A 22346-nucleotide genomic window follows, 5' to 3' on the forward strand; every position below is an offset into this window, starting at 1 on the left:
CTAATTTTAGAGATCATGAATTTATCCTTTGTTCAGTACAAATTACTCTTTACAGACCTCAACATTTTCTGAAAGTGCTTAAAGTCTCATTCTCATCCTTTGTCTCACTGGCGGTTCTCAAACTTTTGAGAGTATACAAAGTATTGAGAGCTTATTAAACGGTCAGCTACCTGAGTTCCATTGCAAAAGTTTCTGACATTGCAGGGTTGTACATAAGTCTGGGTTTTAAAAAATTACTCTCAGTGATTGTGAAACAGGACCTTGAGAAACACTGCTCTAGGGTCTAGACTAATTTGACTGGGTAAGAAAAGCCAGGGTGGTGGTAATTTTTATAGATAGATGTATTTACAAAACTCATGACTCTGAGACCTCTCTCTTAGTTCCCACCAACAACCAAACGTCTGTCTTACACTTATAGCTTTTAACTGGAATTACTTTTTAGTTGACTGGCAATTTGATTCAGTGGGATGCTTGATTCTTTTTGCTTTGGCTGAATAGTGTTGAGTGATATCCAGTAGATTCAGTCATGAAACAACCATGGAGGGTTAGGTTGCAAACACATGGGCGTGTTTTTCTTGCTTTGGTTAGGAAGCCTGTGTGGATGACATCCAGTACTTTGAGCACAGTAGGTACACAATAAATATGTTGAGTAGATTGTAGTTTTTTATGGTAGAATTGGCTGAGATACAGGTTTCACCAACATTTGAACCTAAATTCTTTATGGTCCTGAGCAGTCAATCATTCACCAGGAACAGCACTCTCTGAGGTCCAGGCATATACTGTGGTGCTGAAGAACATACCTTAGGGCTTCCCTGGTGGCGCAGTGGTTGGGAGTCTGCCTGCTGACGCAGGGGACACGGGTTCGTGCCCCGGTCCGGGAGGATCCCACACGCTGCGGAGCGGCTGGGCCCGTGAGCCATGGCCGCTGAGCCTGCGCGTCCGGAGCCTGTGCTCTGCAATGGGAAAGGCCACAACAGTGAGAGGCCCGCGTACCGCAAAAATAAATAAGTAAATAAATAAATAAAAAGAACATACCTTAGAGCCAGTTTTTGGCTCTATCTCTGAGTGACCTTGGGTAAGTTATTTAACCTCTCTGCAATTCAGTTTTCTCATCTGAAATGAGAATGCTTCTAATTTTCCCCATTCGTGGGGTGGTTGTGAGGTTTAAATTAATTAATAGATGTAAAGCAGTCAGAACAGTGCATAATATGCCCTTAGTAATGTTAGTAAATACTATATTTATATATAAACACCTACATTGCATCCAGGTAGATTGTAGGCCAAACTTATAAATACCATGCTTATCCAAAGTTTGAGTGGGAAATGTATTATCTAGTTTGCCAAGTTTCTACCATCTTCTTTTAGTTGTCTCTGCCTTTCACATATTTACACTGACTGCCTCATCACCGAAGACTGAAGTTTATGACCTGTGCTCATGACTTACTGTTATAGTGTAATTAATTTAAAAAGTATAATGGAAAAATTGATTGACCTACATGCAGAAAGGGAGTTAATGAGTGTCAAAAATAAGTTGAAATATTCAAGATTCAGGATACAAGGAGCCCAACAAATGGGGCACTGTAATGGCAAATTCTAATGACAAGACTTTAGTAGATTAATTAGCTAAGTTCTGTCTGAATTTAAGGAGAGAAATCATAGAGCCCCAATGATAACTCTGGTTCTCGCTTCTGGAGTCTTTTACATTTCAGCTCCAGTGTAACTTTCAGCACCTCTCCCCTGCACGTAGCAATTAGTTCAGTTTAACCTTGCAATTTTCTGTTTCTGCAACTGGCATCTTTGCTCAAGAACACTCTTTTTACAGTGCTCCAAGTTGTCTTCCCCAGGGACGCTATTAGAAGGACTCTTTCTGTCCCCTAACATCTACAGCCTGGATCTGCAGATTTTAAATGTTCCTTATTTCTTCCTACTATGTGACTGTACAGTACAGTGGAAAGAATTTGGGCTTTCAAGACAGAGAAAAGAAAGTTAGAACTATGTCTCATGTTTGTTGGATGACCTGTGAGGCTTAGTAACCTCATCTATAATGAATGTCATATAACCGCCCTCCCATTCAGAGTTATAATAATCATTGGAGATAGTCTGTGGTCCTAGAAGGAGACGCTTCTCCCTGGTGACCCTAGCTTTACTGCTGCTTCTCTGTCCCAGGTTAACATGATTTTCAAGGCACACAAAGGCATGACTTGGCCATCGGATTCATGATACAAGATGCAGGAGCCTCCTAACTTTGAGTTATCCCAATACTTGTTTGATTCTCATGCCAGTGTTGGTTCAAGGTAGGAGGTTAACAGACTGCATGACAATCTGTAGTTCTCAAAAAACACAGTTCAAAGAGCTGCCTTAAACAAATGCCTGAAACGTGCCTTCTGATTGATTCCGCTGCCGTCTCCCTCCCAGCAGATGTCCTGGCAGGGCAGGGAGTCTGGCCTGGACTACAAATGGCTTTTAACACACTCCTGTTTTATTGCCTCTTTGTCTGCATTGGGTAACCCCCAAATGAAGTTATCAGTAGGGAATAGGGGAAGTGAGAAGGTCAAGATAGGCAGGCTGCTGAAGGTTTGCCTCTAAGTTCCTGCTTACTCACAGGTAAGAGTTGTACTTCACATCTCAGCCTTATGTGTATATCATCAAGAATGGTGATTGGCATGTGACAAGTATACAGCAGTTACCGGCAACTATTATCCATTTTTATTTCTTAGTGAGAGTTACCGTTATTCATTTCTTTATACCCTGTATGTAGCACAGTGCTTTGAATGTAGCAGGGCCTTACTGTATTTGTCGTATTTGTTAACTAACACATAAAAATCTTGTAAGGGGTTGGGAATAAAAGAAGGCACTGGGCATATAGAGGGCAGAAGATACAGCTGTGGAGAAGAAAGGGTCAGAAAGGAGAACAAATGGATGGAAAGGCAAATGTCACTGAATTATAGTTTTGATGCAGAATGTACCTTGACCTTATGTGTTTGGACCCAAAGAAGTTGAGAACAAAGGTATGCTTTGCCTTGGTCACCATCAGTGCTATCCTTTATTCAGGTCATTTAACCATTGGATAGAAGTATTTATTGAATGTCTGCCATTTGTCAGGCCCGGTGCTAGGTTCTGGATGTATAACATGAACAAAAACAAACAAGATTCTTACCTTTGTGGGGCCTACAATTTCCTGGGAGAGTTAGATATTAATGAAATAATCACGTGAATAAATATAAAATTATTATTTGTTTAAATGCTAGAAGGAATTTCATGTTACACTATAAGAGTGGAAAATAAGAGGACGTAACATTATGTAGGATCAAGAATGGCTTCCTAGGGCTTCCCTGGTGGCGCAGTGGTTGAGAGTCCGCCTGCCAATACAGGGGACACGGGTTCGCGCCCCGGTCCGGGAAGATCCCACATGCCGCGGGGCGGCTGGGCCCGTGAGCCATGGCCGCTGAGCCTGTGCGTCCGGAGCTTGTGCTCCGCAACGGGAGAGGCCACAACAGTGAGAGGCCCGTGTACCGCAAAAAAAAAAAAAAAAAAAAAAAAAAAAAGAGTGGCTTCCTTATAGAAATGATACTTGGAGTGAGATGTAAAGAATGAATAGGTGTTAAGCTAGCAAATGGAGATTGGAATAAGGTACAGAAGCACACATTCAGCTGAGGGAACATCATCTGGCAAAGACTTTCTGAGGGAGCACGACACAATTGAGAAATGTGATGTAAACTCCATGTGGCTGGACCACCAAGAGGAAGTGAGAGATGAGTCTGATGTGGGGATTCTTTGGGGCATTGTAGACCCGGATTTATTTTGAGATCAGAAGGGAATACGTACTAGGTATTTTAAACATGTTATGACATGATATGATTAGCATGTTAAAAATCACTCTGGCTGCAGTAGAGAAGAGATTGGAGATCTGTTGGCTAGATCAGTTAGGTTATGGGTTGTAGTTCAGGAGAGAGGTGAAGGCACCTTTTTGGAAAGAGGAGTGAATGAATTTAGGGGATCTCAAGATGTAAAATTGAGAGGAATTGATGGTGGCTAGGATATGGCTGGGAGAAAGGAAAATGTCATAGATGACGTGTGACTGGATAGATGGTGATGCTATCCACTGAGGAAGGCAGTACTGGAAAAGAATCAAGTTTGGAAAAGATCATGAGTAAATCAGAAAGTCAGTTGGTTTTACTGGAAAGCTATATAGTGTTGGCTTCTAAAATTAACTTCCTATCATACATGGATTTTTTTTCTAGAGATAACTTAAGGACCATTTCTTCAATGCCCCCGAAAAGTCCCCAAATCTATGTGTGCTACCTTTACGTAATGTTCTATCTCTACACCTTAAGCAAGAGTAACACTTAATTAAAAAGTGTGTGCAATTATGGACACCAGATATATTCTTTACCAGTAAGGAAAAATTTGCTGAAAAAGAGGAAAATAACCCTATCATCTCGGCATATTGTTTTTATTTTTCATGTCTTTTTAATTTTGTGTCCCTATTAATCTTTTTCTATAGTCATAATCAAAATGTGTAGTCCATTTTGAGTGGCGTGGAATAATAGAAAAGATACTTTAGTGAGACATGGACCGAAAATTCCTGCTTTGTTTTGTTCTAGCTACATGATCTTTAGCAAAAGTTTTAACTCTCTGAACCTAAGCTTTTCCATCTGGAAAATGGGGTGGAGGAAAGGGTTATCATACTCTCCATTCATCACTGGGGTAATGATTAAAGAAAGTAATATTTGTATAAAACGTTTAGTGTTTGGAACATAGTCCGTGCTTAATAAATGTTAGACATTCTTTCCCTATTTCTTGTAGCCTGCCTTTTCCACACAACACTATATTGTAAATGTTGAAAGATCAGTATAATGTGTATAATTATACTTCTATTTTCTTCAAAACATTTCAATGAGTTTGTGCTGCTAAATTTTCTTTAACCCCTCTCCTACTGTTGGATACTATTTTTCCAGTTTTTGTCAATTATAGATAATATTGCATCTGTGCATGTATTTTGAATTATTTCTTAATAAACATTCAATATTTTGATTACATTAGGTCAAAATTATGATGATTTGTACATTTTTTGGATGCAAGTTTCTTGTATTGGTCTATAGAGTCATACAAATATGAATGCACCACATCGAACTTTTGCAGTAGTATAACATGCTTCATGGGACTGGGGGAACAGCCCTATGCTGGGAACAGTACTATCACAATGAAGGACAGGGGCTCTGAACTCAGTCTATGAGTAGAAAATCTCAGTTCCTCCATTTATGTATGACTTTGCACAGTTACCTAACATCTACAAATGTCCAGTTTTTATCTCTAAAAATGGGGAGAATAATAGTGCCTTCCTTCAGGATTTCTGTGGTGAATAAATCACAATAAATACAGTGTCTAATATATAGTAAACATTGTAAGTATTAGTTTTTAAGTTACTATGTATTACAATAGCTACTTTATAGGTTAAGCTGCTATAACAAATAGACTGTCTTAATGTGTTAGAAATACCTGACTTAATAGGGTAGAAGTGTGTTTCCTTCTTATATAGCAGTCTGGAGATAGAAAGATGTTTAGAATAGGTTGGTGGCTTTGCTCTGTGGAATTATCTGGGGACTCAGGTTTCTTCTATATTATTAATTTGCTACTCCATGAGGTGTTACTCTCATCTGCATGGTCGGAGCTGGCCAGCACGATATATATACCAGTACCTTGGAAAAGGAATAGAAGAATAGGATAAGAGTGGAGGATTATCAGTTTCTTTTTTAAGACTGGGACTCAGAAGTTGGATACAATACTTCTGTTCATATTCCAGACTATACCTTACTTTATTAAACCTAATATGCCACCAATTGGAAGACAAACCATTATTATATATGTCAATTAAATGATGACAGTGATTTATCATTCCCTATATATTTTTTTTTATTTTAAACTTACATAAAGAGCTCTTTTATATCTATTTACTTATAGTTTTTAAAATAACATATATCATTTTTGTGTATTCATAAACAGAAAATAAAAGTGCAATACATTGATTAAGGTATTCTTAAAACTTCTTTACATTTGAATGTAGACTACTGAATCACTTTTTGGTTAAGAATTGTTGATGTCCATATTAATCTGCACAATATTGTTCTTTGTGTCATCAATTTCATTTGCGATGTGGCCTTTCTTGAGAGTGCTCCACTGTTGTCCCCAGGATTATACTTCAAATCACTGACACTCATTCTCTAATGTGTATACTTTCTTATTTGATGAAGCTCATGAACTAATTTTTCTCAGTGAGAATGCCTCAGTTGAAGAGGATGAATTCTTTTAATAGCAAGGCTTTCAAATATGCTTTTAAGGATTTGACTTCTCTGTTTTTTAACAGTATCTCAGATTGAACTCATAGTTTTCCAGTTACTTTTAAGTTTTCCAAAGTTTGACTCAGTCTAGTCTAAAGTAAAATTTAGATCTCAAATTCATTTCAAGATTTACTCTGTCCCATAACCAGAATAGCTCTTGGCTTGAGGGAGGTGCACCTGTGAGGGAGACATAACCTATTCTACTCTGCTTTCCTTTCTGGGCTCCCTTTCTCTCCCTGGTGTGCAGTGATGAGGAGGTGGAATAGAGAAAAAGAAGCAAGGACCTCTTTACTTAGCTGACCTCTCTTGGTTTGGGATACCTGCAAGATACTTATGGATAGGTTTACTTGGATGTCATGCAACTGTCCCCCTACTGCACAGTTTCTAAACTTGAAGGATTGCTCTGGTGTGAACATTTCCTTCACTGCCCCCTTCAGCTTCTTAAGGCAGTTCACTTGTAGTCTTTAGCACCCAAGGTTTCCTCATCTAGAAGGCGCCATATCCAGGAGTGGCAAAATGGCCTAAATCCAGCTGTCTTCTATGGTCCACTTGACCTGCAGGCAACTCACACAGCCTTGCCATGTCAAACAGTGGGAGTACAAACTGCTCTGCTGCATGTCTCCAATTCTTTTTTTCCTTTCTTTAAACAGGTACCCAGGGCAGCCACAGTAGTCCACCTTATAAACCAAAATTCAAATGGGAGGTGAGCTGTCAGATTTCCTCTGAGAGTTTTTAAAAGGTTCTCTTAGAATCCTTCTCATCTGGCTCTAGGTGAAATAAGGGAAGATGCCACCCCTGAAATGATCCTCCTTGATTCCTCTCATTTCATTATTATTATTATCATTTTGGCTCTGGTATGGTGATGGTAGGGGTAGCCAGGCACGTCTGCCTTCTCTTGGTAAGTTCTGTGGGGATGTACTGGGTGATACTCTTTAGTTTGTGAGGCTACTTAGATCCCATTGTTCTTTTAGCATTGGAACCTTAGTGACATTCTATGAAAACAGGAAAGATATTGGGTTCCTTCTGGGGTTACAGAATGTAGATAAAAAAGTTTTGTGATTCCTTTTATTAAAATAGCCAAATCAGTTACTGAAATATGGAAATAACTGTTCTAGTTCATATAGGACTTAATCTGTAGTAGTGATTTGTTGCTATGCTGTCATCATCTATATGTGCTCCAAATATGTAACAACTGATCACTAGCCTTTTAAGTCAGGCTTATTAAGATATAACTTACATGCAGTAAAATTCTCCCCTTTTAGATGTTTCAATGCTTTTTAGCACACATATACATAGATATATCTATATATCTATATCTATCTATAACTATAATTTTGTAACCACCACCGTCACATTTGAGTTATAGAACATCTCCATCATCCTAAGAAATCCCTTCATACTCCTCTGTACTCAACCCCCTTGCTTGACCTCCAGTCCCTCATCTGATTTCTATCCCTATACTTTTTCTTTTGCTAGAATGCCATATAAATGAAATTATACAGTATATGGCCTCTTTGTTTCTGGCTTATTTCACTTAGCATTATTATTCTGAAATTCTTCCATGTTGTTGCATATATAAATGATTTGTTCCTTTTTATTGCTGAGTAGTGTTCCATTATATGAATATTCCACAGTTTGTGTGAACATTCACCAATTGATGAATATTTGACATGGCTCCAATTTTTAGATATTATAAATAAAGCTGCTATCAAATTTACATATAGGTATTTCTGTGGATATATACTTTTGTTTGTTTTGGAAAATGAATTATTTTATTTAGGAGTGAGGTTAATAGGTTACTTATTAATTGTATGTTTATCTTTCTAATAAACTGCCACACTGTTTTCTAAAGAGCTGTACCATTTTGCATCCCCACCAGCAAGGAATTAGAGTTCAAGTTGTTCCTCATCCTCATGAGTACTTGGCATTGTCAGGTTACCAGGTGTTTTTGTTTATTTTTTAAAATTTCAGTCATTCTAGTAGGTGTGTAGTGGTATCTTATAGTTTTAATTTTCTTCCTCCTAATAACCAGTAGTATTGACATTTTTAGTCTACTTATTACCCATCCATATAACTTGTTTGGTGAAGTGTCTTTTGTCTATTTTGGGAAGGAGAAAAAGAAGTTGTTTGTTTTCTTGTTATTAAGTTTTGGGAGTTCTTTACATCTGAACACACACAGCTGTGTTCTGCCTGCCCCAATTTGTGACTCATTCGATAGTGTCTGTATTGTCATTTCATTAGTAAATGATTAACAAAGAGAGGAATAATTGACTCAGCACATTAAACTTTAAATAGAAGACCAGCATTAGAAGCAGGAGATCCATAAAATATTACCACTCTTCTTCTCAAAGACAGTTTTAGAGACCTAGATAATAAAAACAATATGGCAATTCTTATTTTACCTTGTGGTACAATTGATATTCATTTGAGTCTTACTTGTTGGCCATGTAGGGACTTGATTCTTTGGGACTGATTTGTGTGATGCTGATAGGAAACCTCTGATCAAACGACCTTATACAACTAACCCATTAAAGGATTAACTCTTGCCATCTATCCTCTTGTAGAAATCAAGGAGTCCTGCAAGAATAAAACACAAGATACAGCAAGTTGTAATTTTGTGGGTATATGATGTGTAGACCAACAGCATACAACTTAGCTCAGGGTTTCCTTCCTCAGATATACATTATGTACTCTTGTATTATAAAAATTCTCTTTCTACGTTCTTAAAAACAATGACAACAACAAGCTCTGTATTGGTATTTTCTTTTTCTTTTTTTTTTTTTGTGGTACGTGGGCCTCTCACTGTTGTGGCCTCTCCCACTGCAGAGCACAGGCTCCGGACATGCAGGCGCAGCGGCCATGGCTCACGGGCCCAGCCGCTCTGCGGCATGTGGGAATCTTCCCGGACCAGGGCACGAACCCGTGTCCCCTGCATTGGCAGGCGGACTCTCAACCACTGCGCCACCAGGGAAGCCCTAAATGACTTTATATATAATGAATTTTCATTTACTGGAACTGCGGCTCCCAAAAGAACCAAATGAGCTTGAATTTAGTGTTTAAATAAAGTAAATTACAATCACATTCATAAGAAAAGTAAAACTTAAAAGTATCAATGGCACAACAAGCTAGATTGGATTTCCATGCTGTTCATCTTTTAGTTCATCCCAACTGGCTCCCCACCACAGCTTTTCTTCCCAGGCCTGCTTACTCTTATCACAACAGATTACTTGCAACCTCACTGAGAAAACAAGAGGCCAGATAGGAACCTCTGCTCCGGCATCACAAGTTTCTTACATTTGCATCCTTCTTCTTTTTTGCGGTACGCAGGCCTCTCACTGTTGTGGCCCCTCCCGCTGCGGAGCACAGGCTCCGGACGCGCAGGCTCAGCGGCCATGGCTCACGGGCCCAGCCACCCCGCGGCATGTGGGATCTTCCCGGACCGGGGCACGAACCCGGGTGCCCTGCATCGGCAGGCGGACTCTCAACCACTGTGCCACCAGGGAAGCCCTGTACTGGTATTTTCATCAGTAGTTTGGCAAAGGAAATAAAACAAGTGAGTAAATTTTTTATTTGTTGGTGCTCTGTTGCCTTTGAACTTAAAATGAGGTTTAGTGATTAATTTTAGCTTTTTAATTTTTTATTTCCCAAAGCATTGAACAAAGGCAATGGGAATTTAATTGCAGCATGAGAGATTTAAGTTAAAGAGAAGAGAGGCTGGGAGAAAAAGGATATATCTGGTATCGATCACTTACTCTGTACTAACACTGTGCTAAATGTTTTTTTTATATCTTACTTTATATAGTCAATGATAGTTGACTTTGAAAATAATGCTAAAAAGGACAATTAGGTCATCCTCTTATTTAGAAATCATTTATTGAGCATCACGTTTCTGTACAAAACATATACCAGAAGATAAAGAGGAGGTAAAAAGATTTGCAAATATACATCTTTTCTCTGGTTATAGGTTAAATCACCTTGGATCATCGTCTTTGAAAGAGAATGAGTAGGTGATTAGATTATATCCCAAGTCACTTGTAATTCTATCAGTATAATTCAGTATGTCTTATTCTACTACAAAGAGAGGAATCAATAAGTAACCACAATACGGTGCTTTTAAATGTGTGGCTTTCAAGTACACTCTTGTAAAAGGAACACTTCACAACACTGTGTCTTCAGGAATGATCTTATCTGGGCCTTTTGTCCAGCACTCATAAAGCACTTGTTTACTTAATTTCTCTATATCTGTCTAAAATACTGCTAGCTGGAACTGTAGGATTTAACAAGATGCATCTCCTGCTCTCAAGGAGTCCACAGTCTAAAGAAAAGCAGAAAGGCAAACACTATTTACCATACAATTTGACAACTCTTAAATAAGAGCATTGTAAGCAGGAAGACAGAGACTCTAACTCCACCTGAAGAGTCAGGGAAGGTCTTGCTTCAAAGAAGAAGGGAATCAGCTGAATTGAGAAATTCACCAGGTGAATCACCAGGTGAATGTGTGGAAACACAGCCAAGAAAGAGCAAACAACATGTTTAAATACAAGAAAATGCTGCCTTGTTCCAATGGCCAGGGACACAGCTTGGGTTCGAAGGATTAGCTGGAAATAAGGCTGGGAGAGGAAGATGGGAGACAGATAATGAGGGGCTTGGCTTTACTAGTCTTTAGATTAGAGCTTCTCAAACTTCAGTGTGCACACATTTCACTTTGGAAATTTTATTAATATTGCAGATTTTTATTCAGTGGTTCTGGAATGGGGCCTGAAATTTGGCCTTTCTGAGAGACTCCCAGCCATCTGCTGTCCCCCAAACCTCAATTTGGGTAGTAAGGAGTTGGGTAGGTGTTAAAGATTATGGAATAGTGTAGAGGCTCAATTAGATTTGTACTTTAGAAAGACAGCTCTGGACATAGGGTGGAATGCAAATATATTGGAGGGTTGTCATTGAGATGCTTTTTTTCCCAATGAAAACTTATTAATTAGTACCTGTATGAACAAATTTAGGAGCAGTATAGAGGACAGCTGGAAATGAGTTTCACCAAAGACCAACTATTTCAAAAAAGATTTTCTGATCACTGATATATCATGATTGAAACAATGAGAATATTGTTTCTAATATTTTTGCCATCTTAAATGATACAGTTAAGCATAGACACAAAATTAATCTCTTACTTACTCTACTTTGACTTTCTTCCTCTCACTTTTCCTTTTAATAGTTGACCAAGCAACATCAAAGTAGTATCATGATGAATATTTGTTGAAAAAAGTTAACCAGCTCCTGGTCTCAGGAGGCACACAATCAAAAGGGGAAAATGTTATTTTTATAAGGCTATAATAAATCTAATACTACAGTAATATCAAGCCCATTGCAGTTATCACATCTTAGAAATGAGCATCCTCAAGAACAGCTTATCAACTGCGAAACATGTAATGATTAGAAATCATAAGCACATTACCTAGAAAAGAATCAAACATAAAACTCTTTGGAAGGATGTATATGGTTAGAAGTTCTATAATTTTGGTTGTCCATTCACATTTGGTTATCTCAGTGGTATTTATCCCTCTGAAAGGGAAGAAAAATTCTCAAGACACCAGTTAGGTCCATGGTTCTGAATAGCTGGCTGAATGTTAGAACCATCTGGGGAACTTTCAAAAATACCAATACCCAAAGCTCCATCCCCAGAGATTCTGATTTAATTAGCTTGGAATGGAGTCACAGCACTGATATTTTTTACATGCTTCATATTGAAGTATAATATATGCATTTAGAAGAGTGCATATAAGTATATAGTCTGATAAATTTTCATGAACTGAAAACACCCATTATTCAACACACAAGTCAAAAACAAGATATTACAAGTCCTCATCATAGCAGCCAAGATTGAGAACCACTGATCTGGCTGATGACCATACAAATCTGTGAGATTTCAAAGAAATGAGACATCTTTTCAGGATGGTGGGGGGAAGATAGAGAGAAAACTTTTGTTCATTGCATGGAGGATGTGACATCTGAGACTGGGCTTGAAAGATGGCGGAATTTGGAGATACAGGTTTTGGGGAAATTTATAGATGCATGAATGAAGGAAGATTGACAGGAAATCAATGTGATGTTTAGAGAACAAGGAATGGTTCAATTTGGTTGTACAGGAGAATGCTTGAGGTGAAGTGAAGTTAAAAATAGGGTGGAAAGTTGACTATTTATAAACAGGGCTAAGTTAGTATGGCAAAGAACATCACACATGACATAGCATTAAATTATTTCATTTATGAAACAAAGGTAAACTGCATGGTAGCGTTTTTATGATTTTAGGCTTTTGTATTTGTAAGTCTGTATTTAACAATACAAGAAAAAACTATAATTAATATAAAGTATACATATGGTCTGACACACTCACTTGACAATATTTTATATGGTTTTAAATATTCATTCATTTACTCATTCTGAATAATTTACATAAAGCAATTTAAAAAAAATTAAAAAGCTATTAATTTTAACTTTCTTTTTTAGAAAAAAGAGCCTCCAATCCTTATAATTTGTTCAGTATTTTTAGAGCTTCCAGTAGCACAAGAAGGGAGTGAAAATCATTATTGTAAGCAAAGATAATCTTTTATTTCAGGTGTATATATGTACTCTGAATATAAAATTCATCATAATATAAATAATTATCCCTGTCACTTAAAAATGATAATGATCTCATTTACATATCTATGACTTTTAAAATGTATCATACTACTTCAATAAATTACATTCTGGATCATATCAGTATCTCTTCAAGAAAATGAAGTTAAATCTTTGTAGTAACCAGCAGCTTAATTTTCATTAGGCTAGCTATTTGATAATTAGTCATGCACCATAAATCAGATCATCAAGTCTTCTTCTGGTTTCTTAATTGAAAATTATTGTTTCTTGGCTCTCTGGTTGAAAGTGCAGCAAGTGTGAGCGTGATCGATGTGGAATCCGGCACAAACAGTTTGAGACAGTCAGAACTTGATAGATCATTGCCCCGAAGGGGCTTGCAATGGTGGGTAGGCAGAAATCTCCAAATTAAAGATTTATTTTTAAAATTGCAAGTGCAAAGAAAGCTCTGGTATATCCCATCCATATCTACATTTTGGTCACTTTACTTTTTTCTTTTTGTCCATTTTTTTAAAATGTCAGTTAGAATCTACCCATTTGCACCAGTGACTATGGAGATAATATAAAATTATTGGAAAATCTAACTTTCTGGTGGGATTAAAAACATGAAAATATTCCTCATTAATGTCATGAACAAATATTGAATTTGTTGGTATTTTAAAGTAATTTGAAAACATTGACTAAAAACACTCTACTCATCTGACAGCTAATCGGAGAGAACAGATGGATACCCAAGTATTGCCCCCAGTCATGAAATCATTTCAAATATGATACTGTTGAAGCTAAATAAAATACTTTGCAAGTAATAAGGAAAATATTGCTTCATTGAATGGCTGCAGCTTGTTGCCATTTTTCTTCTGACAATCTAGGAGGATTTGCAGGAAACTTTGGTCATGTTTGCAGTTCTTTAGTTAAGAACAGCCACGGGGTGTTCCAGCATTCATTTCTTGTTTCCTAGTGGCCTGGCAGCCAGGACCTGATGAGGCCCACAGCGGGGAGCACTGTGAAATGCACCATAAATTTCAATGTGTGAAGTCAAAAGAGCTAAAAAAAAATCTGGGCACAAGAACCAGAGTTAGAGTTTGGAAATTACCTGGGCAAATGTGCCCTGAAATAAATACAGCATTTTACCAGCTCCATGTATAAAGTGAAGTGGGGGGGTGGTGGTTAAAGGGGGGTGCCTTGCCAATAGTGCATGAAGACTAACGTTGATATTATTTACTCCTGCATAATCACACCATTGTTATATGTTTTAGTTACATCAGTCCTTCTAGATGGCACATTGAAATAATTTTGGTTGGTTTTGTGAAAGGAATTTAAATAAAGCTTTTTGATAAATTATAGTTCAGGCTAAAATAAGACTGAGCTAGAAAGCCTGTGGAGATATGATACCTAGCCATGAATTATATTTTAGAACTCAAGGAATCTTACCACCCTTCAAAGAAAATCCAAAAATAATGACATACATATATTTTACTATCTTTAAGACTTTGAACAAGTTGTTAAATCTCTTTAGACAAAAGGTATCTTATCTGTAAAATAAGGAAATTGTGCTCATTGAACTCCAATACTTTTTCCTATTCTAACATTTTGTGATTTTGTGGAAAATTGGTATATGAGGCTAAATTCCTCATTCTTGATTATATTGGATTTTGCCTGGAGGAATAATTAGAATCCACACTCATTTGCATAAGGTGTCTGTGTTTGTGTATGTAGTTAAGGTATGTGCAGATAGATTCACAAAGTAGCTGTATGAAGGCCTGATTCTATCAGTAGGTGTGTTTCATTTTACCAAGAGTGTGTTAAAAATTCTTGATAATTGCCAACATTTCAAAATTCAGAAATGTCACTTAGAAATCTGATTTCTGACTTTTTCTATACAACAGAAAATAAAGAAAAACATCTTTTTGCAAGAATATAATCACCTAGAACTAGATAGCAGTTTCTTTCTCCACAGATTACAATCTCTCCAATTCTAGTTTTCTTGTCTATGCAGAGGCTGGGTGTCAGTTACCATTTATCAGCGTTGTTGCCATGTTATACACTTTGGTCTACGTGGTCTCTTCACTTATTTATATTATGTATTGTGGTGGCCATGGCCAGGCCATGTGCAATGAAACCTCCAGTAGGCTTGGTGATAATACAGAGTATATTATGCAAAATGTAAGTTAGTACATTATTTTTCCCCCCTGGAAATAAGGGAAGTGCTGACATGCTTCTCTTCCATCCACTCAAAAAAAAAAAAAAAATTTAGCCTGAGCCTGAGGTTCTAGAATTTGCTAATCTGCCTGGTTCCTCACCCTATGAGTACTGTCAAACCTGTTGAAATTTAGACAAAACTTTGAGGGTCCAGGAAGGCAACAGGAGCTGCGTCTACTGAATTATACCTTTCATCTGATGAGTATCCTTTACATTCCTTGTTTGCTGAATCAATAGTAAACTGACATTAAAACAGCTTCAATGGAGTTTGGGTTATGGTTCATGCCAGTCTTTGAACCTATACCAGTCATTGTAGACTGGTCCAACTCACCTAGTTGGCCAGTGTGTTCTAGGTACTATCTGGATTTTTTTCTGTTGTTGTGTTAGAGAGGTTAATAATTTTCTCTAGATTTTCATGCTTCTTTCTAAAAGAACCTTTCCAACTCTAGCAGTCTGAGCAAAGGCCATTCTCATGTACCAACTAAATCTCTCATGAGCACTGATCACAAAAGCTGACTTGACCGGGCCAATCAGATTCATTCTTCCAAGTAATGGGATTGAGACATGGAGACTGCACCACTTTGTTGTGGGGAACCAAACTAGGTGATCCTCTGGATCCAAGGCTGATACTACCATCCTGGGAGGGTATTGATGTGGCTATGAGAAAGCAGAGGTAGAGTCACAGAGGAAGATAGAGATAAGTCACTATGTGACTCAGTGGAGCTATAATGTCTTTCTAGCAACTGTGTTCTGGGAGATTTCCTGTGAAAAGTTTCTTGGTGACTCACTCTTAAATATGAATGAAGAGCTAAGACTTTCCAGACATTTGAGCAAAGACTTAATTACAGTAATACAGAGGTCAAAACAAATAAAAAATGAGCTGTAGAAAACTCCTAGAAGAAAGCATAGGCAAAATACTCTTTGACATAAATTGTAGCAATATTTTTTAAGACCTATTTCCTAAAGCAAAGGAAATAAAAGCAAAAATAAACAAATGGGCCCTAATTAGACTTAAAAGCTTTTGCACAGCAAAGGAAACCATCGACAAAAGGAAAAGACAACCTACTGAATGGGAGAAAATATTTGCTAATGATATAACCGGTATGTTTTGCATTTGAGCAGTTCAATTCAATAGCCACTAGCCACATGTGACTACTGTGCACTTACAATGTGTCTCGTGGAACTGAGGAAGTGAATTTTTTTTTTTTTTTTTTTTTGGTGGTATGCGGGCCTCTCACTGTTGTGGTCTCTCCTGTTGCGGAGCACAGGCTCCGGACACGCAGGCTCAGTGGCCATGGCTCACGGGCCCAGCCGCTCCGCGGCATGTGGGATCTTCCCAGACCGGGGCACGAACCCGTGTCCCCTGCCTCGGCAGGCAGACTCTCAACCACTGCACTACCAGGGAAGCCCAGGAAGTGAATTTTTAATTTTAATTCTTTTAAATGTAAATAGCTAGCTCAGAACCTAGAGAGGTAGACAGTGGAGGTGCAGGAGGAGAAAGGTGGGAACTGAAGGAGTAAAGTTTTGAGTCAGTGCAAAAAATAGTACCTAAACCGGTGTGGAACAATGGCACTAGGAGAAAAAAATATATATTTTCCATTGTTAGAGGAGGAAAAAGGAAAAGATGGAGTCACATGGAGTAAGTTAGTAGATGAGTGGGAAAATGAGGGCATTGTCATAACAATGAAGCATGAAGCAAAGATAAGAGGGAGGGAAGGAGGAACAGATGGATGTTTCAGGAGGGGCTATGTGGCTGATCGTATTTCTTATACATAAAGAGTCTATGAAAAAATACATAAAAATTATCTGACTATAGAGGGGGGAAACTAGATGGATGGAAAGAGGGATAAGAAGAAGAATTTTCACTTTATTTTCATTCTTTATTTTGCATTTTGAGCCCATGTAAATGTATTACTCATTCAAAAATATAAAAGTTTAAAATACTAGATAAGAAGAGTTAGAAATGAATTTATCAAATAATAATAAATAGGGAAATGTTGAGGACTCTGTAGACATTTCAGCTTTATAAGACATATGTTTTGTTTCTGTTTCTCTTTTTTAAAAAATGTGTATTTTCCAGTGCATATTATCCTAGAAAATACTGATTTCATCTGCACAAAAATAACAAAAAGTTTTAGATAACAAGATATTTTGACGTAGTAATGCAGTTAAATAGATTTTATTTAATAAATCTATAGATTTATTTTACATCTGTCATATATGCATATTTATATAAATCCATAGATTTATAGCTGTGTGGTCCTTGACAGACACTGATGGGGGTGAGGATAGGATAGTGATTGTGGGTGAATCTAGTAACATTAAGTTGTAAGTAGGTTATAGTTCTTTAGAAATTAGTTTTAAATAGTTTGGACACAACAACTGGACCCTACTGACAACTAAACATAGTAGGGATATTCCATGGTATGCTTTGTAGAAGTAGACATTACCTAAACCCCAAGTTTTTGGATAATGATAATGTGCTGTCAGAGAACTTTATGCCATTAAAAAAAAATCATTCGGCTAAACTCTTAAAAGCAGGTTTTCTTCCAGTTTCCTGTTTCCTTGAAAAATTTTGTTTTCCTGTCACCTGAACCATCCTTCTTTGACTCATGTTTGCTAACACTCAGGACTCTATGTTCTATAGCAAAATAGCCCTGGTGGGCTCCCTGAAACTTGAACTAGGAACTGGGATCTCATAGCAAGATGACAAAAATGGAAAAGGGGAAAATGAATTCTGCTTAAGTTTGTAACTATTTTGCCCCCATTTTCAACAGAATGAGGCCTATGGGTATCACTTTGCCTTCTCATAGAGACTTAATCCATCAACCACCTTTTCTTCTTGCCTTCCAACTTTCTTGGAACTAAAATACACTGGCAGCCTGTTCATATGAGTGTCAAATGCAAGGCTCTATAACAAAAGATATATCTTAAATGCAAGAAAAATATAGAAAATCAAATGCCTTTGTGATCTCAGCTCTATATTTATGTGTGGGATCTATGTATATTATATCAAAGAGGCTATTACATATTAAAATTAGATTTTATGGTGATCATTCTTCAAGTGTCTTCCACACAAAACCTCTGTACTGAACAATAAACATTCCTTCTTAATGAAACACATTGCTTAGCCTGTCATGATGCAACCATACTCTTCTGTAAAGACTCTACACATGGGTTTTTCTCAGCGTCCGTAGAAAAATGTGTCAAGAAACAAGCAGCAAGAACTGTGTCTGATTTTAAAGGACAGATTGCTTGGTTGTTCTGGGGGGTCTACCTTGTTCAGGGGAGAATTTTCCCCAAACTCAGTGAGAGATTCCCTTCATTTTTGTTCACAACTCCTAGAAGAAATGACACCACACCTTTTTGTCTTTAGACCAAAATAAATACATCCTGTTGAAAGAGTAATTCCAAATAACCTATTGTTATGAAGGTGAGAACATTTAGTCATTTAATATTCGACCTGAAACATACCAGAGTATTAAGTAGAAATGCCTGGTATTTTAAGGACTGCTTTCTACAGTAACCCAGTAGCGGAAGGGGATCACTCGCCTACTCTAGGCTATTGGCAGAAGGCACTTAAAATGAGATTGAGTATGAAAATGAAACCTAACACCAGTGGGTCTCTTCTGACCACTCTGCCTAATCTAATGTCCTTAAACTCTTCCCGTAAAGTCCTGCTGCTTTTCTGTTGTTTGATATTCTGACCATTTTTGAACGCTTGAACTCTGACAGAGGAGGGACTTGGAGAGGCTGTCATCTGATCTGTGTTAGCAGCAAAAGGAATAGCTTTCTCTCTAATAGCACTTCTCTCTGTTAAACAGTTGGTGGGAGATTAAAATGCTCTAGGTGGAGAAGACTGGTGAAAGGTCTGGGGACATCACTTTTTTGGGAGGGCTTTTGTGTATGTCAAGAAAACAAGCAGGGTTTATTTTTCCCCCTTTTCTTTGCTGTAGCACATTCATAATATTTCACTGCTTATTTATCCATTTTTATGATTTACTCCAAGTCTTAAAGGAGAATGAATTCCTGCTATGCTCCTATTTGGCCAGGATCATGGTTAGACTCTGACATTCTGAGTTCCAGCCATATTCATTTCTGGATAAAGGCTCTAATCCTTCTCTCTTTGAAGCCCAAGGCTGATTTTTAGGCAACACTTCAAAAGAAGAGCACTACGAGCACTGAATTACCATGATTGACTCAGCTTGCGTTAGTCTACATATGCCTTACATATTTGGTGACCCAACCAAACAATTTGATTTTGATACTAGAGAGTAAAAGAAAGTACCTTTTATTATCTAAAGAGTGATCTATAATCCATGTGAGGTAGATTTCCCTGGTTGCTTAAAATACCTTAGAAACAGAAACACCTAAATCACTCTTTTCTTACACTAGAAAACACCATGTTTGAAACTTCTCTCCTCTCTCTGTCTCTTTCATGTTTTGGCATGACATCATATAAACCAGCAGTCTGAGTCCTCTATGATTAATGACAAAAGCCCATGTAGACAAGGCATTTCACACATTCCCAAATTATTATATCCCTTGTAAGTTCTTTTCAAACTAATTTTCAACCCAATATATATAAAACAATTGTAACTGAGATTTTAAAATAAGGAAGTATGAAGTATAAATGTTCTGTAAAAGAGTAAACCAAAACGACAAATACACAAAAAATTAAAAAGCAACAACACAAAAAATAAAAAAACTCTCAAGTAAAATGGAAATCCATGACCAATATGGAACTCTTTGTTGGTGTCTATTTCACTTACAGCTTGTTTCTCTCTGGCTCTGTACTATAGGGACTTGCTCATATAGGATTTGCCAAGTATACTTAGTGTGCTATGTTTGGGAAAGATTAACAGTGTTGCAGATCAAAGGAGGACCCTGCTGCATGGTCTTAGGAGATTGTCATTCACTCCCATTATGGCTCATTTGCACAAGATTTTCATGTAATATGAGCCATTGTTTTGATGGCAGTGATTTGACACAAAGACAGGGCCGAACTGCATCTCAGCGTCCTCATCAGTCAGGCTGGGGGTATCTTGGTCCCAAAGAACTTGCCAATCATAAAAAGGCAACTGTTAGTTATGGATCAGCCCTCCCCCTCCACTGTCCTCTGCCCCCCACCTCCTTGTTTTCTAAGGTGGAAAACTTCTTGAATGTTCATGGATACCATAAAACTCAGACAATGCTTACTTGTGCTAGATTAGATACAGTTTAACCAGACAAAGTTTCAGATACCCTATTCAAAAGAGAAAGTTATGAGCCATTTTAGTGAACTGCTTTTTCTTCTTGTGCTTTCTGCCATGCTTATTTTGATTTTAAAATAACTTGAAGTGGTGAAAAGTTATGCCTGAACTACATTCGAAACTTTTCTTTAAGCTATATTTATGTTCTTCTAGTGATTTCGTTTAGTGGATATGCATGGAATATATATTTCCACATACTAGTCACTAATGTTCTCTCCCTCTTTCTTTCTGCAAGTTAAATTTAAAAGAAAAAGAGAGATGCTACTGCCTCTTTGATAGTGACTGATAATATAAGTGAAAAAGAAATATTCAGTCAAATATTGGATATTTGGATAATTTCCAATATTGGATAATTTCAAATGTAACTTTATTTAACTAGAGAGAATATCCTTTTCTTAACTCTACTCAGCATATATCACAATATAAAAAATACATTTAGATGTAGCAAATATATAACTATGGAAAGAAAACTTTTGAAATGTTTTATTCTAAGTATTACATTAAATGTAAAGAATTAAGAATGAAAACTACATTAGAATAATATAATCTATTTTTAGTGTCTGGCTAGAGTTTTCTAAGTTAATGCATTTTAAATCTGGAATTGTAACGCTTATATAACATTTGCCATTTCTGGTAAAGTGCTGGTTTGTTATATGTAGCATTTATTCAATGCTTTCTATACGAAGATGCATTCAAATTTTTAGATTTTAAAAACTGATTTTTTAAGTTATAACAATGTCTTACCTAAATTTTGTGTTTAGAGCAAGACTGACTATGATTTGCTTGGTTTTTTTAAAATCTATTTTTAAATTCTTTACAGCAACCATATGTCATAGAACAAAAGAAGTGAACTCAAATGATTTCATGATATTGAAGAAAATGTTTAAAACTCAGAGAAATCACTATTATATACTTATTTTAAAACATTTTGTAAAAATAGGAGTGAATATGAATTTTTATTTTAAAATTATTTTTCTCTGCTCAATCTTAATCAATTAATGAAAGAAGTATTATATTTTTCATATACTCAAGATAAACTTTTACATTTTAGGACTGCATTAAAAGTTAACCAAAAAGAAGCTAGCATGCTCAGTGATATATTTTTAAAATATATACTAACTTAGAAAAATAATTAACAGAAATAACCATAGAAATTAAAAATGAGTTAGAATATTTCCCCCAGGTTTTTAGTTTGAAGAATTTCAAATATAGAAAATGTTGGCAACACAATTTAACAAACACTTGCAAGTCCCCTGCCCAGAAGCAGCAACTCTTAACATTTTTGCCATTTACTTCTTTTTTCCCTGAGCCATTTGAAAATGACACGCCTAGATTTTTCGGCATGCATCTCCTGAGTCACAAGACCATTCTTTTTACATAATTATACTACCAAAAAGTTGAAATATTCATATAATATCTAGTAACCAGGATGTTTAAAATGAATTAAAGTTTCACTAGAACTCAGGGATGATTAAAAATACACATATCCTTAATGTCAAATGCAACAACTTTAATGATCAATTACACGAACAGCTACTTTAAATTTAAATTCAGGCTTTACACGTTAATACTTCCATTGTAATTTATAGGCAGGTTTTGAAAAACAAATACTATTAGCTGAATGTGTTTTGCTTTAGGAAACACTTTCAAAATACATGAACAACAGCGCCCTCTACATGTGGATAGCACATGATGAAAAAGATTTTACTGGTTGAGCAAAGGAGCATTTTAACAATAATCACTGTGGGTTTGGGGACAAATGTGATTGTAATACATTACAAAATTACACGGTAATCTCTCATATGAGTTTACAGTATTTTAAACCATTGATTTAGTATGGGAAATCAAAATCTGGAAATTCAGTATTGTACCATTCAGCAAACAAACTGACAGAAATAATAGTCAAGAGGTAATAGAAAGCTCT

This window comes from Mesoplodon mirus (assembly GCF_964341445.2).
Source record: "Mesoplodon mirus genome assembly, chromosome: 6".
Lineage (NCBI taxonomy): Eukaryota > Metazoa > Chordata > Mammalia > Artiodactyla > Ziphiidae > Mesoplodon > Mesoplodon mirus.